Below are 15,298 nucleotides of genomic sequence, written 5' to 3'. Positions count from 1 at the left end.
CAATTTCACATATCCACCAGCCTCCCTTAACGAACTACTCCTCAACTTTGTTCCAAAGAGACGTCTGACTGAGGCTGTGGCCTCAGCTGCTGCACATGACTGCCGTAGGAAACATCCTCAGCACATCCCTCCTATCTCGGCCTTTCAATATTTGATAGATTTCAATCAGATCGAATCTCGTACAGACGCAGAGCCGCGAAACTGCCAATGCCTGTCTTGTGCCGCCAAGGCGATGTGAAATCCAATTTAGGACCTGGCGCTGAATGCCTCATAAAGCGAAGGAACCTCCTTGAATAGGTGGGACTTTTGCAAAGGCCTGGCTTGACTGCCGGTCGGCAGCGTCCAGCGCCTCTCGCTCATGACCATTCCTGTTCGCCTCCTCGATTAAATTTGTCAGATCGATTTCTCACCGCAGCATCTAGTGCCGGCGGTCTGACAAGTTTCTAAGTTCCCTTCCGAAGTAAGGGGAGAAAAGGTGCTGTGATCCCATCGGCCGGCGGGCTTGCCGAAGCTGAGGTGGTCTTAAATAGCTAGGCTGGAGCGGGTGCGATCTCTTCACTGGTAGGCAGAAGGTAGAGTAAACGCGAAGAAAGGGGAAGCAGAGATGCGGCAGCCGTCAGGACCAGCGCAGTGGCGGCCTGAGCAGCGAGAGGTCTGTGTCTGTTGGGGGTGGGGGGGGGGTGCGGTAGGAGCACTGATTGTGTGGTGGCTAGTGATGTGAGCAGCAAGCAGCGGAGTGGCCAGTGGATGGTGAGGAGGACGGGTGAGAGAGGAGAGGTGAAAATGGGAGGGGAGAGTGTAGGATGTGAGTGAAGGGGCGAAGGCAGAGGAGTGTAAGAAAGGAGGAGCAGCGTGGGAGCAAGCTGAGAGTGGCTGCATGCCGCTTAAGTGCGGAGAGGAGCGGTGCACTGGTGCCTACGGCCATACTAGCCTGAAAACGCCCGATCTCGTCTGATCTCGGAAGCTAAGCAGGCTCAGGCCTGGTTAGTACTTGGATGGGAGACCGCCTGGGAATACCAGGTGCCGTAGGCTTTTGATCCTTTGCCCAATTGCCCCACCAGGAGGTACTGTCTTTTTCTTTTTTCTCTCTCTCCATCTCACTCCTACACGCTGCGCTCTCCGTTTGCCACTCAGACTGCAAACGCAAGCACTCTGTTGTCAAGGCAAAAGAATCTGCTTTTGCTGGGCTGCCGGCTGCGCTGAGCAGCATGCTTCATCAACTGGCCCTGACAGCCGCGCTTCGGCAGTGTGCTTCTGCCGGCTCTCACTCTCAGACAGGCAGGCAGGCAAGCAGATGCAAGGGCACAAGCTTGCTTGCGCTGTGTCCTGCGCTTGCGTACAGCACCCATTCTCAGCTTCGGCTCTGCCTTTGCCACCTGAGCCGCCATCACCAAAGGCGGCAGCTGCTTCCCGCGACCAAGGTGGTGGATTCGATCGCCATACTGGGTCTGAGCATGACTCTGTAGAAGTTGCGTCCTTTGGTCTCGCTACTTTTGGCGCAGTTGCACCTCTCTGGCAGGCTAATGTAGGACAGGGGTGGCGGTGCTGGCCGGCAGCCAGTTGTGCTGACAGATTGCTCCAGCAGAGGAGCAGGCCCTTCGGCCCATCTCTTCCGTGCGCAGCTGTTATTCTCTGCGCTCTGCAGGAGCATGAGACATCGGAGTGAATGAATGACGCTCATTTACACCCACCATTCGACGAATCGCTATCCAAATGAGATCGAAGCTCGTACAGATGTAGAGGCAGGAAAGTACCGTTGCCTGTCTTGTGCCGCCAAGGCAATGTGCAATCCAATTCAGGACCTAGCGCTGAATGCCTCATCAAGCGATAGAACCTCCTTGATAATGTGGGACCTTTGCAAAGGCCTGGCTCGACTGCCGGTCGACAGCGTCCAGCGCCTCTCGCTCATGACCATTGCTGTTCGCGTCCTCGATAAAATTTGTCAGATCGGTTTCTCAGCGCAGCATCTAGTGCCGGCGGTCTGACAAGTTTCTGAGATCCCTTCCGAAGTAAGGGGAGAAAAGGAGCTGTGATCCCATCGGCCGGCGGGCTTGCCTAAGCTGAGGTGGTCTTAAATAGCTAGGCTGGAGCGGGTGCGATCTCTTCACTGGTAGGCAGAAGGTAGAGTAAAAGCGAAGAAAGAGGAAACAGAGCTGCGGCGCCCGTCAGGGCCAGCGCAGTGGGGCCCTGGGCAGCGAGTGGTCTCTGTCTGTGGGGGGGGGGGTGCGGTAGGAGCACTGATTGTGAGGTGGCTAGTGATGTGAGCAGCAAGCAGCGGAGTGGCCAGTGGATGGTGAGGAGGACGGGTGAGAGAGGAGAGGTGAAAATGGGAGGGGAGAGTGTAGGATGTGAGTGAAGGGGCGAAGGCAGAGGAGTGTAAGAAATGAGGAGCAGCGTGGGAGCAAGCTGAGAGTGGCTGCATGCCGCTTAAGTGCGGAGAGGAGCGGTGCACTGGTGCCTACGGCCATACTAGCCTGAAAACGCCCGATCTCGTCTGATCTCGGAAGCTAAGCAGGCTCAGGCCTGGTTAGTACTTGGATGGGAGACCGCCTGGGAATACCAGGTGCCGTAGGCTTTTGCTCCTCTGCCCAACTGCCCCAGCAGGAGGTGCTGTCTTTTTCATTTTTTCTCTCTCCCTCTCACTCATACACTCTGCGCTCTCCGTTTGCCACTCAGCCTGCAAACGCAAGCACTCTGCTGTCAAGGCACAAGAATCTGCTTTTGCTCGGCTGCCGGCTGCGCTTAGCAGCATGCTTCATCACCTGGCCCTGACAGCCGCGCTTCGGCAGCGAGCTGCTGCCGGCGCTTACTCTCAGCCAGTCAGGCAGCCAGACGCAAGGCCACCCAAGCTTGCTTGCGCTGTGTCCTGCGCTTGCGTACAGCGCCCATTCTCAGCTTCGGCTCTGCCTTTGCCACCTGAGCAGGCATCACCAAAGGCGGCAGCTGCTTCCCGCGGCTAAGCCGGCTGGCCCTGTGCGGCACAAGCTGCTCTCAAGAGCTTGTCATGGCTGAGTCGGACCAGCCGGTTCATGTGCAGGCCGCCGGACTGGCAATAGGTAGCCGCGCCCCACCCAGGCGAGGACGGTTAGCTCAGTTGGTCAGAGCGTGGTGCTAATAACGCCAAGGTCGTGGGTTCGATCCCCATACTGTCCACGCATTCCCTTCAGCCGGCCTGGGGTCTGTGCATAACTCTGTAGAAGCTGCTTCCGTCGTCCACTATCCTTTGGTCCAGCCACTTTTGGCGCAGTTGCACTTCTCTGGCAGGGGTGGCTGTGCTCGCCGGCAGGCAGTTGCGCTGACAGTGTGAGCAGGCCCCTCGGCCCATCTAGTCCGTGCGCAGCTGTTATCCTCTCCGCCCTGCAGGAGCATGAGACATGGGACTGAATGAATGAGGCACTTTTGCACCCACCTTCAGACGGTTAATTATCCCACCCTCTCTATTTGAAGCCGTTGCTGATCAAGAACCCATCAACGTTCGCCTGAAACGTACCCACCGACATTGTATCGCTAGGCGTCCGTGGCAAACAATTTCACATATCCACCAGCCTCCCTTAACGAACTACTCCTCAACTTTGTTCCAAAGAGACGTCTGACTGAGGCTGTGGCCTCAGCTGCTGCACATGACTGCCATAGGAAACATCCTCAGCACATCCCTCCTATCTCGGCCTTTCAATATTTGATAGATTTCAATCAGATCGAATCTCGTACAGACGCAGAGCCGCGAAACTGCCAATGCCTGTCTTGTGCCGCCAAGGCGATGTGAAATCCAGTTTAGGACCTGGCGCTGAATGCCTCATCAAGCGACGGAACCTCCTTGAATAGGTGGGACTTTTGCAAAGGCCTGGCTCGACTGCCGGTCGGCAGCGTCCAGCGCCTCTCGCTCATGACCATTCCTGTTCGCCTCCTCGATTAAATTTGTCAGATCGGTTTCTCACCGCAGCATCTAGTGCCGGCGGTCTGACAAGTTTCTGAGTTCCCTTCCGAAGTAAGGGGAGAAAAGGAGCTGTGATCCCATCGGCCGGCGGGCTTGCCGAAGCTGAGGTGGTCTTAAATAGCTAGGCTGGAGCGGGTGCGATCTCTTCACTGGTAGGCAGAAGGTAGAGTAAACAAGAAGAAAGGGGAAGCAGAGATGCGGCGGCCGTCAGGACCAGCGCAGTGGCGACCTGGGCAGCGAGAGGTCTGTGTCTGTTGGGGGTGGGGGGGGGGTGCGGTAGGAGCACTGATTGTGTGGTGGCTAGTGATGTGAGCAGGAAGCAGCGGAGTGGCCAGTGAATGGTGAGGAGGACGGGTGAGAGAGGAGAGGTGAAAGTGGGAAGGGAGAGTGTTATGGTGTGAGTGAAGGGGCGAAGGCAGAGGAGTGTAAGAAAGGAGGAGCAGCGTGGGAGCAAGCTGAGAGTGGCTGCATGCCGCTTAAGTGCGGAGAGGAGCGGTGCACTGGTGCCTACGGCCATACTAGCCTGAAAACGCCCGATCTCGTCTGATCTCGGAAGCTAAGCAGGCTCAGGCCTGGTTAGTACTTGAATGGGAGACCGCCTGGGAATACCAGGTGCCGTAGGCTTTTGCTCCTCTGCCCAACTGCCCCAGCAGGAGGTGCTGTCTTTTTCATTTTTTCTCTCTCCCTCTCACTCATACACTCTGCGCTCTCCGTTTGCCAGTCAGCCTGCAAACGCAAGCACTCTACTGTCAAGGCACAAGGATCTGCTTTTGCTGGGCTGCCGGCTGCGCTTGGCAGCATGCTTCATCACCTGGCCCTGACAGCCGCGCTTCGGCAGCGAGCTGCTGCCGGCGCTCACTCTCAGCCAGTCAGGCAGCCAGACGCAAGGGCACCCAAGCTTGCTTGCGCTGTGTCCTGCGCTTGCGTACAGCGCCCATTCTCAGCTTCGGCTCTGCCTTTGCCACCTGAGCAGGCATCACCAAAGACGGCAGCTGCTTCCCGCGGCTAAGCCGGATGGCCCTGTGCGGCACAAGCTGCTCTCAAGAGCTTGTCATGGCTGAGTCGGACCAGCCGGTTCATCTGCAGGCCGCCGGACTGGCAATAGGTAGCCGCGCCCCACCCAGGCGAGGACGGTTAGCTCAGTTGGTCAGAGCGTGGTGCTAATAACGCCAAGGTCGTGGGTTCGATCCCCATACTGTCCACGCATTCCCTTTAGCCGGCCCGGGGTCTGTGCATGACTCTGTAGAAGCTGCTTCCGTCGTCCACTATCCTTTGGTCCAGCCACTTTTGGCGCAGTTGCACTTCTCTGGCAGGGGTGGCTGTGCTCGCCGGCAGGCAGTTGCGCTGACAGTGTGAGCAGGCCCCTCGGCCCATCTGGTCCGTGCGCAGCTGTTATTCTCTCCGCCCTGCAGGAGCATGAGACATGGGACTGAATGAATGAGGCACTTTTGCACCCACCTTCAGACGGTTAATTATCCCACCCTCTCTATTTGAAGCCGTTGCTGATCAAGAACCCATCAACGTTCGCCTGAAACGTACCCACCGACATTGTATCGCTAGGCGTCCGTGGCAAACAATTTCACATATCCACCAGCCTCCCTTAACGAACTACTCCTCAACTTTGTTCCAAAGAGACGTCTGACTGAGGCTGTGGCCTCAGCTGCTGCACATGACTGCCGTAGGAAACATCCTCAGCACATCCCTCCTATCTCGGCCTTTCAATATTTGATAGATTTCAATCAGATCGAATCTCGTACAGACGCAGAGCCGCGAAACTGCCAATGCCTGTCTTGTGCCGCCAAGGCGATGTGAAATCCAATTTAGGACCTGGCGCTGAATGCCTCATAAAGCGAAGGAACCTCCTTGAATAGGTGGGACTTTTGCAAAGGCCTGGCTTGACTGCCGGTCGGCAGCGTCCAGCGCCTCTCGCTCATGACCATTCCTGTTCGCCTCCTCGATTAAATTTGTCAGATCGATTTCTCACCGCAGCATCTAGTGCCGGCGGTCTGACAAGTTTCTAAGTTCCCTTCCGAAGTAAGGGGAGAAAAGGTGCTGTGATCCCATCGGCCGGCGGGCTTGCCGAAGCTGAGGTGGTCTTAAATAGCTAGGCTGGAGCGGGTGCGATCTCTTCACTGGTAGGCAGAAGGTAGAGTAAACGCGAAGAAAGGGGAAGCAGAGATGCGGCAGCCGTCAGGACCAGCGCAGTGGCGGCCTGAGCAGCGAGAGGTCTGTGTCTGTTGGGGGTGGGGGGGGGGTGCGGTAGGAGCACTGATTGTGTGGTGGCTAGTGATGTGAGCAGCAAGCAGCGGAGTGGCCAGTGGATGGTGAGGAGGACGGGTGAGAGAGGAGAGGTGAAAATGGGAGGGGAGAGTGTAGGATGTGAGTGAAGGGGCGAAGGCAGAGGAGTGTAAGAAAGGAGGAGCAGCGTGGGAGCAAGCTGAGAGTGGCTGCATGCCGCTTAAGTGCGGAGAGGAGCGGTGCACTGGTGCCTACGGCCATACTAGCCTGAAAACGCCCGATCTCGTCTGATCTCGGAAGCTAAGCAGGCTCAGGCCTGGTTAGTACTTGGATGGGAGACCGCCTGGGAATACCAGGTGCCGTAGGCTTTTGATCCTTTGCCCAATTGCCCCACCAGGAGGTACTGTCTTTTTCTTTTTTCTCTCTCTCCATCTCACTCCTACACGCTGCGCTCTCCGTTTGCCACTCAGACTGCAAACGCAAGCACTCTGTTGTCAAGGCAAAAGAATCTGCTTTTGCTGGGCTGCCGGCTGCGCTGAGCAGCATGCTTCATCAACTGGCCCTGACAGCCGCGCTTCGGCAGTGTGCTTCTGCCGGCTCTCACTCTCAGACAGGCAGGCAGGCAAGCAGATGCAAGGGCACAAGCTTGCTTGCGCTGTGTCCTGCGCTTGCGTACAGCACCCATTCTCAGCTTCGGCTCTGCCTTTGCCACCTGAGCCGCCATCACCAAAGGCGGCAGCTGCTTCCCGCGACCAAGGTGGTGGATTCGATCGCCATACTGGGTCTGAGCATGACTCTGTAGAAGTTGCGTCCTTTGGTCTCGCTACTTTTGGCGCAGTTGCACCTCTCTGGCAGGCTAATGTAGGACAGGGGTGGCGGTGCTGGCCGGCAGCCAGTTGTGCTGACAGATTGCTCCAGCAGAGGAGCAGGCCCTTCGGCCCATCTCTTCCGTGCGCAGCTGTTATTCTCTGCGCTCTGCAGGAGCATGAGACATCGGAGTGAATGAATGACGCTCATTTACACCCACCATTCGACGAATCGCTATCCAAATGAGATCGAAGCTCGTACAGATGTAGAGGCAGGAAAGTACCGTTGCCTGTCTTGTGCCGCCAAGGCAATGTGCAATCCAATTCAGGACCTAGCGCTGAATGCCTCATCAAGCGATAGAACCTCCTTGATAATGTGGGACCTTTGCAAAGGCCTGGCTCGACTGCCGGTCGACAGCGTCCAGCGCCTCTCGCTCATGACCATTGCTGTTCGCGTCCTCGATAAAATTTGTCAGATCGGTTTCTCAGCGCAGCATCTAGTGCCGGCGGTCTGACAAGTTTCTGAGATCCCTTCCGAAGTAAGGGGAGAAAAGGAGCTGTGATCCCATCGGCCGGCGGGCTTGCCTAAGCTGAGGTGGTCTTAAATAGCTAGGCTGGAGCGGGTGCGATCTCTTCACTGGTAGGCAGAAGGTAGAGTAAAAGCGAAGAAAGAGGAAACAGAGCTGCGGCGCCCGTCAGGGCCAGCGCAGTGGGGCCCTGGGCAGCGAGTGGTCTCTGTCTGTGGGGGGGGGGGTGCGGTAGGAGCACTGATTGTGAGGTGGCTAGTGATGTGAGCAGCAAGCAGCGGAGTGGCCAGTGGATGGTGAGGAGGACGGGTGAGAGAGGAGAGGTGAAAATGGGAGGGGAGAGTGTAGGATGTGAGTGAAGGGGCGAAGGCAGAGGAGTGTAAGAAATGAGGAGCAGCGTGGGAGCAAGCTGAGAGTGGCTGCATGCCGCTTAAGTGCGGAGAGGAGCGGTGCACTGGTGCCTACGGCCATACTAGCCTGAAAACGCCCGATCTCGTCTGATCTCGGAAGCTAAGCAGGCTCAGGCCTGGTTAGTACTTGGATGGGAGACCGCCTGGGAATACCAGGTGCCGTAGGCTTTTGCTCCTCTGCCCAACTGCCCCAGCAGGAGGTGCTGTCTTTTTCATTTTTTCTCTCTCCCTCTCACTCATACACTCTGCGCTCTCCGTTTGCCACTCAGCCTGCAAACGCAAGCACTCTGCTGTCAAGGCACAAGAATCTGCTTTTGCTCGGCTGCCGGCTGCGCTTAGCAGCATGCTTCATCACCTGGCCCTGACAGCCGCGCTTCGGCAGCGAGCTGCTGCCGGCGCTTACTCTCAGCCAGTCAGGCAGCCAGACGCAAGGCCACCCAAGCTTGCTTGCGCTGTGTCCTGCGCTTGCGTACAGCGCCCATTCTCAGCTTCGGCTCTGCCTTTGCCACCTGAGCAGGCATCACCAAAGGCGGCAGCTGCTTCCCGCGGCTAAGCCGGCTGGCCCTGTGCGGCACAAGCTGCTCTCAAGAGCTTGTCATGGCTGAGTCGGACCAGCCGGTTCATGTGCAGGCCGCCGGACTGGCAATAGGTAGCCGCGCCCCACCCAGGCGAGGACGGTTAGCTCAGTTGGTCAGAGCGTGGTGCTAATAACGCCAAGGTCGTGGGTTCGATCCCCATACTGTCCACGCATTCCCTTCAGCCGGCCTGGGGTCTGTGCATAACTCTGTAGAAGCTGCTTCCGTCGTCCACTATCCTTTGGTCCAGCCACTTTTGGCGCAGTTGCACTTCTCTGGCAGGGGTGGCTGTGCTCGCCGGCAGGCAGTTGCGCTGACAGTGTGAGCAGGCCCCTCGGCCCATCTAGTCCGTGCGCAGCTGTTATCCTCTCCGCCCTGCAGGAGCATGAGACATGGGACTGAATGAATGAGGCACTTTTGCACCCACCTTCAGACGGTTAATTATCCCACCCTCTCTATTTGAAGCCGTTGCTGATCAAGAACCCATCAACGTTCGCCTGAAACGTACCCACCGACATTGTATCGCTAGGCGTCCGTGGCAAACAATTTCACATATCCACCAGCCTCCCTTAACGAACTACTCCTCAACTTTGTTCCAAAGAGACGTCTGACTGAGGCTGTGGCCTCAGCTGCTGCACATGACTGCCATAGGAAACATCCTCAGCACATCCCTCCTATCTCGGCCTTTCAATATTTGATAGATTTCAATCAGATCGAATCTCGTACAGACGCAGAGCCGCGAAACTGCCAATGCCTGTCTTGTGCCGCCAAGGCGATGTGAAATCCAGTTTAGGACCTGGCGCTGAATGCCTCATCAAGCGACGGAACCTCCTTGAATAGGTGGGACTTTTGCAAAGGCCTGGCTCGACTGCCGGTCGGCAGCGTCCAGCGCCTCTCGCTCATGACCATTCCTGTTCGCCTCCTCGATTAAATTTGTCAGATCGGTTTCTCACCGCAGCATCTAGTGCCGGCGGTCTGACAAGTTTCTGAGTTCCCTTCCGAAGTAAGGGGAGAAAAGGAGCTGTGATCCCATCGGCCGGCGGGCTTGCCGAAGCTGAGGTGGTCTTAAATAGCTAGGCTGGAGCGGGTGCGATCTCTTCACTGGTAGGCAGAAGGTAGAGTAAACAAGAAGAAAGGGGAAGCAGAGATGCGGCGGCCGTCAGGACCAGCGCAGTGGCGACCTGGGCAGCGAGAGGTCTGTGTCTGTTGGGGGTGGGGGGGGGGTGCGGTAGGAGCACTGATTGTGTGGTGGCTAGTGATGTGAGCAGGAAGCAGCGGAGTGGCCAGTGAATGGTGAGGAGGACGGGTGAGAGAGGAGAGGTGAAAGTGGGAAGGGAGAGTGTTATGGTGTGAGTGAAGGGGCGAAGGCAGAGGAGTGTAAGAAAGGAGGAGCAGCGTGGGAGCAAGCTGAGAGTGGCTGCATGCCGCTTAAGTGCGGAGAGGAGCGGTGCACTGGTGCCTACGGCCATACTAGCCTGAAAACGCCCGATCTCGTCTGATCTCGGAAGCTAAGCAGGCTCAGGCCTGGTTAGTACTTGGATGGGAGACCGCCTGGGAATACCAGGTGCCGTAGGCTTTTGCTCCTCTGCCCAACTGCCCCAGCAGGAGGTGCTGTCTTTTTCATTTTTTCTCTCTCCCTCTCACTCATACACTCTGCGCTCTCCGTTTGCCAGTCAGCCTGCAAACGCAAGCACTCTACTGTCAAGGCACAAGGATCTGCTTTTGCTGGGCTGCCGGCTGCGCTTGGCAGCATGCTTCATCACCTGGCCCTGACAGCCGCGCTTCGGCAGCGAGCTGCTGCCGGCGCTCACTCTCAGCCAGTCAGGCAGCCAGACGCAAGGGCACCCAAGCTTGCTTGCGCTGTGTCCTGCGCTTGCGTACAGCGCCCATTCTCAGCTTCGGCTCTGCCTTTGCCACCTGAGCAGGCATCACCAAAGACGGCAGCTGCTTCCCGCGGCTAAGCCGGATGGCCCTGTGCGGCACAAGCTGCTCTCAAGAGCTTGTCATGGCTGAGTCGGACCAGCCGGTTCATCTGCAGGCCGCCGGACTGGCAATAGGTAGCCGCGCCCCACCCAGGCGAGGACGGTTAGCTCAGTTGGTCAGAGCGTGGTGCTAATAACGCCAAGGTCGTGGGTTCGATCCCCATACTGTCCACGCATTCCCTTTAGCCGGCCCGGGGTCTGTGCATGACTCTGTAGAAGCTGCTTCCGTCGTCCACTATCCTTTGGTCCAGCCACTTTTGGCGCAGTTGCACTTCTCTGGCAGGGGTGGCTGTGCTCGCCGGCAGGCAGTTGCGCTGACAGTGTGAGCAGGCCCCTCGGCCCATCTGGTCCGTGCGCAGCTGTTATTCTCTCCGCCCTGCAGGAGCATGAGACATGGGACTGAATGAATGAGGCACTTTTGCACCCACCTTCAGACGGTTAATTATCCCACCCTGTCTATTTGAAGCCGTTGCTGATCAAGAACCCATCAACGTTCGCCTGAAACGTACCCACCGACATTGTATCGCTAGGCGTCCGTGGCAAACAATTTCACATATCCACCAGCCTCCCTTAACGAACTACTCCTCAACTTTGTTCCAAAGAGACGTCTGACTGAGGCTGTGGCCTCAGCTGCTGCACATGACTGCCGTAGGAAACATCCTCAGCACATCCCTCCTATCTCGGCCTTTCAATATTTGATAGATTTCAATCAGATCGAATCTCGTACAGACGCAGAGCCGCGAAACTGCCAATGCCTGTCTTGTGCCGCCAAGGCGATGTGAAATCCAATTTAGGACCTGGCGCTGAATGCCTCATAAAGCGAAGGAACCTCCTTGAATAGGTGGGACTTTTGCAAAGGCCTGGCTTGACTGCCGGTCGGCAGCGTCCAGCGCCTCTCGCTCATGACCATTCCTGTTCGCCTCCTCGATTAAATTTGTCAGATCGATTTCTCACCGCAGCATCTAGTGCCGGCGGTCTGACAAGTTTCTAAGTTCCCTTCCGAAGTAAGGGGAGAAAAGGTGCTGTGATCCCATCGGCCGGCGGGCTTGCCGAAGCTGAGGTGGTCTTAAATAGCTAGGCTGGAGCGGGTGCGATCTCTTCACTGGTAGGCAGAAGGTAGAGTAAACGCGAAGAAAGGGGAAGCAGAGATGCGGCAGCCGTCAGGACCAGCGCAGTGGCGGCCTGAGCAGCGAGAGGTCTGTGTCTGTTGGGGGTGGGGGGGGGGGTGCGGTAGGAGCACTGATTGTGTGGTGGCTAGTGATGTGAGCAGCAAGCAGCGGAGTGGCCAGTGGATGGTGAGGAGGACGGGTGAGAGAGGAGAGGTGAAAATGGGAGGGGAGAGTGTAGGATGTGAGTGAAGGGGCGAAGGCAGAGGAGTGTAAGAAAGGAGGAGCAGCGTGGGAGCAAGCTGAGAGTGGCTGCATGCCGCTTAAGTGCGGAGAGGAGCGGTGCACTGGTGCCTACGGCCATACTAGCCTGAAAACGCCCGATCTCGTCTGATCTCGGAAGCTAAGCAGGCTCAGGCCTGGTTAGTACTTGGATGGGAGACCGCCTGGGAATACCAGGTGCCGTAGGCTTTTGATCCTTTGCCCAATTGCCCCACCAGGAGGTACTGTCTTTTTCTTTTTTCTCTCTCTCCATCTCACTCATACACGCTGCGCTCTCCGTTTGCCACTCAGCCTGCAAACGCAAGCACTCTGCTGTCAAGGCAAAAGAATCTGCTTTTGCTGGGCTGCCGGCTGCGCTGAGCAGCATGCTTCATCAACTGGCCCTGACAGCCGCGCTTCGGCAGTGTGCTTCTGCCGGCTCTCACTCTCAGACAGGCAGGCAGGCAAGCAGATGCAAGGGCACAAGCTTGCTTGCGCTGTGTCCTGCGCTTGCGTACAGCACCCATTCTCAGCTTCGGCTCTGCCTTTGCCACCTGAGCCGCCATCACCAAAGGCGGCAGCTGCTTCCCGCGACCAAGGTGGTGGATTCGATCGCCATACTGGGTCTGAGCATGACTCTGTAGAAGTTGCGTCCTTTGGTCTCGCTACTTTTGGCGCAGTTGCACCTCTCTGGCAGGCTAATGTAGGACAGGGGTGGCGGTGCTGGCCGGCAGCCAGTTGTGCTGACAGATTGCTCCAGCAGAGGAGCAGGCCCTTCGGCCCATCTCTTCCGTGCGCAGCTGTTATTCTCTGCGCTCTGCAGGAGCATGAGACATCGGAGTGAATGAATGACGCTCATTTACACCCACCATTCGACGAATCGCTATCCAAATGAGATCGAAGCTCGTACAGATGTAGAGGCAGGAAAGTACCGTTGCCTGTCTTGTGCCGCCAAGGCAATGTGCAATCCAATTCAGGACCTAGCGCTGAATGCCTCATCAAGCGATAGAACCTCCTTGATAATGTGGGACCTTTGCAAAGGCCTGGCTCGACTGCCGGTCGACAGCGTCCAGCGCCTCTCGCTCATGACCATTGCTGTTCGCGTCCTCGATAAAATTTGTCAGATCGGTTTCTCAGCGCAGCATCTAGTGCCGGCGGTCTGACAAGTTTCTGAGATCCCTTCCGAAGTAAGGGGAGAAAAGGAGCTGTGATCCCATCGGCCGGCGGGCTTGCCTAAGCTGAGGTGGTCTTAAATAGCTAGGCTGGAGCGGGTGCGATCTCTTCACTGGTAGGCAGAAGGTAGAGTAAAAGCGAAGAAAGAGGAAACAGAGCTGCGGCGCCCGTCAGGGCCAGCGCAGTGGGGCCCTGGGCAGCGAGTGGTCTCTGTCTGTGGGGGGGGGGGTGCGGTAGGAGCACTGATTGTGAGGTGGCTAGTGATGTGAGCAGCAAGCAGCGGAGTGGCCAGTGGATGGTGAGGAGGACGGGTGAGAGAGGAGAGGTGAAAATGGGAGGGGAGAGTGTAGGATGTGAGTGAAGGGGCGAAGGCAGAGGAGTGTAAGAAAGGAGGAGCAGCGTGGGAGCAAGCTGAGAGTGGCTGCATGCCGCTTAAGTGCGGAGAGGAGCGGTGCACTGGTGCCTACGGCCATACTAACCTGAAAACGCCCGATCTCGTCTGATCTCGGAAGCTAAGCAGGCTCAGGCCTGGTTAGTACTTGGATGGGAGACCGCCTGGGAATACCAGGTGCCGTAGGCTTTTGCTCCTCTGCCCAACTGCCCCAGCAGGAGGTGCTGTCTTTTTCATTTTTTCTCTCTCCCTCTCACTCATACACTCTGCGCTCTCCGTTTGCCACTCAGCCTGCAAACGCAAGCACTCTGCTGTCAAGGCACAAGAATCTGCTTTTGCTCGGCTGCCGGCTGCGCTTAGCAGCATGCTTCATCACCTGGCCCTGACAGCCGCGCTTCGGCAGCGAGCTGCTGCCGGCGCTCACTCTCAGCCAGTCAGGCAGCCAGACGCAAGGGCACCCAAGCTTGCTTGCGCTGTGTCCTGCGCTTGCGTACAGCGCCCATTCTCAGCTTCGGCTCTGCCTTTGCCACCTGAGCAGGCATCACCAAAGACGGCAGCTGCTTCCCGCGGCTAAGCCGGCTGGCCCTGTGCGGCACAAGCTGCTCTCAAGAGCTTGTCATGGCTGAGTCGGACCAGCCGGTTCATGTGCAGGCCGCCGGACTGGCAATAGGTAGCCGCGCCCCACCCAGGCGAGGACGGTTAGCTCAGTTGGTCAGAGCGTGGTGCTAATAACGCCAAGGTCGTGGGTTCGATCCCCATACTGTCCACGCATTCCCTTCAGCCGGCCTGGGGTCTGTGCATGACTCTGTAGAAGCTGCTTCCGTCGTCCACTATCCTTTGGTCCAGCCACTTTTGGCGCAGTTGCACTTCTCTGGCAGGGGTGGCTGTGCTCGCCGGCAGGCAGTTGCGCTGACAGTGTGAGCAGGCCCCTCGGCCCATCTAGTCCGTGCGCAGCTGTTATCCTCTCCGCCCTGCAGGAGCATGAGACATGGGACTGAATGAATGAGGCACTTTTGCACCCACCTTGAGACGGTTAATTATCCCACCCTCTCTATTTGAAGCCGTTGCTGATCAAGAACCCATCAACGTTCGCCTGAAACGTACCCACCGACATTGTATCGCTAGGCGTCCGTGGCAAACAATTTCACATATCCACCAGCCTCCCTTAACGAACTACTCCTCAACTTTGTTCCAAAGAGACGTCTGACTGAGGCTGTGGCCTCAGCTGCTGCACATGACTGCCGTAGGAAACATCCTCAGCACATCCCTCCTATCTCGGCCTTTCAATATTTGATAGATTTCAATCAGATCGAATCTCGTACAGACGCAGAGCCGCGAAACTGCCAATGCCTGTCTTGTGCCGCCAAGGCGATGTGAAATCCAATTTAGGACCTGGCGCTGAATGCCTCATAAAGCGAAGGAACCTCCTTGAATAGGTGGGACTTTTGCAAAGGCCTGGCTTGACTGCCGGTCGGCAGCGTCCAGCGCCTCTCGCTCATGACCATCCCTGTTCGCCTCCTCGATTAAATTTGTCAGATCGATTTCTCACCGCAGCATCTCGTGCCGGCGGTCTGACAAGTTTCTGAGATCCCTTCCGAAGTAAGGGGAGAAAAGGAGCTGTGATCCCATCGGCCGGCGGGCTTGCCTAAGCTGAGGTGGTCTTAAATAGCTAGGCTGGAGCGGGTGCGATCTCTTCACTGGTAGGCAGAAGGTAGAGTAAACGCGAAGAAAGGGGAAGCAGAGATGCGGCAGCCGTCAGGACCAGCGCAGTGGCGGCCTGGGCAGCGAGAGGTCTGTGTCTGTTGGGGGTGGGGGGGGGGTGCGGTAGGAGCACTGATTGTGTGGTGGCTAGTGATGTGAGCAGCAAGCAGCGGAGTGGCCAGTGGATGGTGAGG

General features: G+C 57.2%; 13 non-coding genes across 13 annotated transcripts; all 13 read left to right on the top strand.

The window, feature by feature from the left end:
* The first annotated feature begins 913 nt into the window (after window positions 1-913).
* On the top strand, window positions 914-1,032 carry LOC140193402 (5S ribosomal RNA). The gene has a single exon (XR_011884775.1). It is a non-coding gene; the product is annotated as a 5S ribosomal RNA (ribosomal RNA).
* Window positions 1,033-2,456: 1,424 nt separating this feature from the next.
* On the top strand, window positions 2,457-2,575 carry LOC140193532 (5S ribosomal RNA). Its single transcript, XR_011884901.1, has one exon. It is a non-coding gene; the product is annotated as a 5S ribosomal RNA (ribosomal RNA).
* Window positions 2,576-3,079: 504 nt separating this feature from the next.
* Window positions 3,080-3,153, top strand: trnai-aau (transfer RNA isoleucine (anticodon AAU)). Its single transcript has one exon. It is a non-coding gene; the product is annotated as a tRNA-Ile (tRNA).
* A 1,286-nt stretch (window positions 3,154-4,439) lies between these two features.
* On the top strand, window positions 4,440-4,558 carry LOC140193475 (5S ribosomal RNA). Its single transcript, XR_011884846.1, has one exon. It is a non-coding gene; the product is annotated as a 5S ribosomal RNA (ribosomal RNA).
* Window positions 4,559-5,062: 504 nt separating this feature from the next.
* Window positions 5,063-5,136, top strand: trnai-aau (transfer RNA isoleucine (anticodon AAU)). Its single transcript has one exon. It is a non-coding gene; the product is annotated as a tRNA-Ile (tRNA).
* Window positions 5,137-6,421: 1,285 nt separating this feature from the next.
* Window positions 6,422-6,540, top strand: LOC140193521 (5S ribosomal RNA). Its single transcript, XR_011884890.1, has one exon. It is a non-coding gene; the product is annotated as a 5S ribosomal RNA (ribosomal RNA).
* Window positions 6,541-7,964: 1,424 nt separating this feature from the next.
* LOC140193509 (5S ribosomal RNA) lies at window positions 7,965-8,083 on the top strand. Its single transcript, XR_011884879.1, has one exon. It is a non-coding gene; the product is annotated as a 5S ribosomal RNA (ribosomal RNA).
* A 504-nt stretch (window positions 8,084-8,587) lies between these two features.
* Window positions 8,588-8,661, top strand: trnai-aau (transfer RNA isoleucine (anticodon AAU)). Its single transcript has one exon. It is a non-coding gene; the product is annotated as a tRNA-Ile (tRNA).
* Window positions 8,662-9,947: 1,286 nt separating this feature from the next.
* LOC140193498 (5S ribosomal RNA) lies at window positions 9,948-10,066 on the top strand. The gene has a single exon (XR_011884867.1). It is a non-coding gene; the product is annotated as a 5S ribosomal RNA (ribosomal RNA).
* A 504-nt stretch (window positions 10,067-10,570) lies between these two features.
* trnai-aau (transfer RNA isoleucine (anticodon AAU)) lies at window positions 10,571-10,644 on the top strand. The gene has a single exon. It is a non-coding gene; the product is annotated as a tRNA-Ile (tRNA).
* Window positions 10,645-11,930: 1,286 nt separating this feature from the next.
* Window positions 11,931-12,049, top strand: LOC140193396 (5S ribosomal RNA). Its single transcript, XR_011884769.1, has one exon. It is a non-coding gene; the product is annotated as a 5S ribosomal RNA (ribosomal RNA).
* A 1,424-nt stretch (window positions 12,050-13,473) lies between these two features.
* On the top strand, window positions 13,474-13,592 carry LOC140193486 (5S ribosomal RNA). The gene has a single exon (XR_011884855.1). It is a non-coding gene; the product is annotated as a 5S ribosomal RNA (ribosomal RNA).
* A 504-nt stretch (window positions 13,593-14,096) lies between these two features.
* trnai-aau (transfer RNA isoleucine (anticodon AAU)) lies at window positions 14,097-14,170 on the top strand. The gene has a single exon. It is a non-coding gene; the product is annotated as a tRNA-Ile (tRNA).
* Window positions 14,171-15,298: the final 1,128 nt, after the last annotated feature.

The sequence above is a fragment of the Mobula birostris genome, unplaced genomic scaffold (genome assembly GCF_030028105.1).
Source record: "Mobula birostris isolate sMobBir1 unplaced genomic scaffold, sMobBir1.hap1 scaffold_614, whole genome shotgun sequence".
NCBI classification, from domain to species: Eukaryota; Metazoa; Chordata; class Chondrichthyes; order Myliobatiformes; family Myliobatidae; genus Mobula; species Mobula birostris.
Note: the sequence above shows the minus strand (reverse complement) of the source record. Positions and strands in the feature narration are given on the sequence as shown.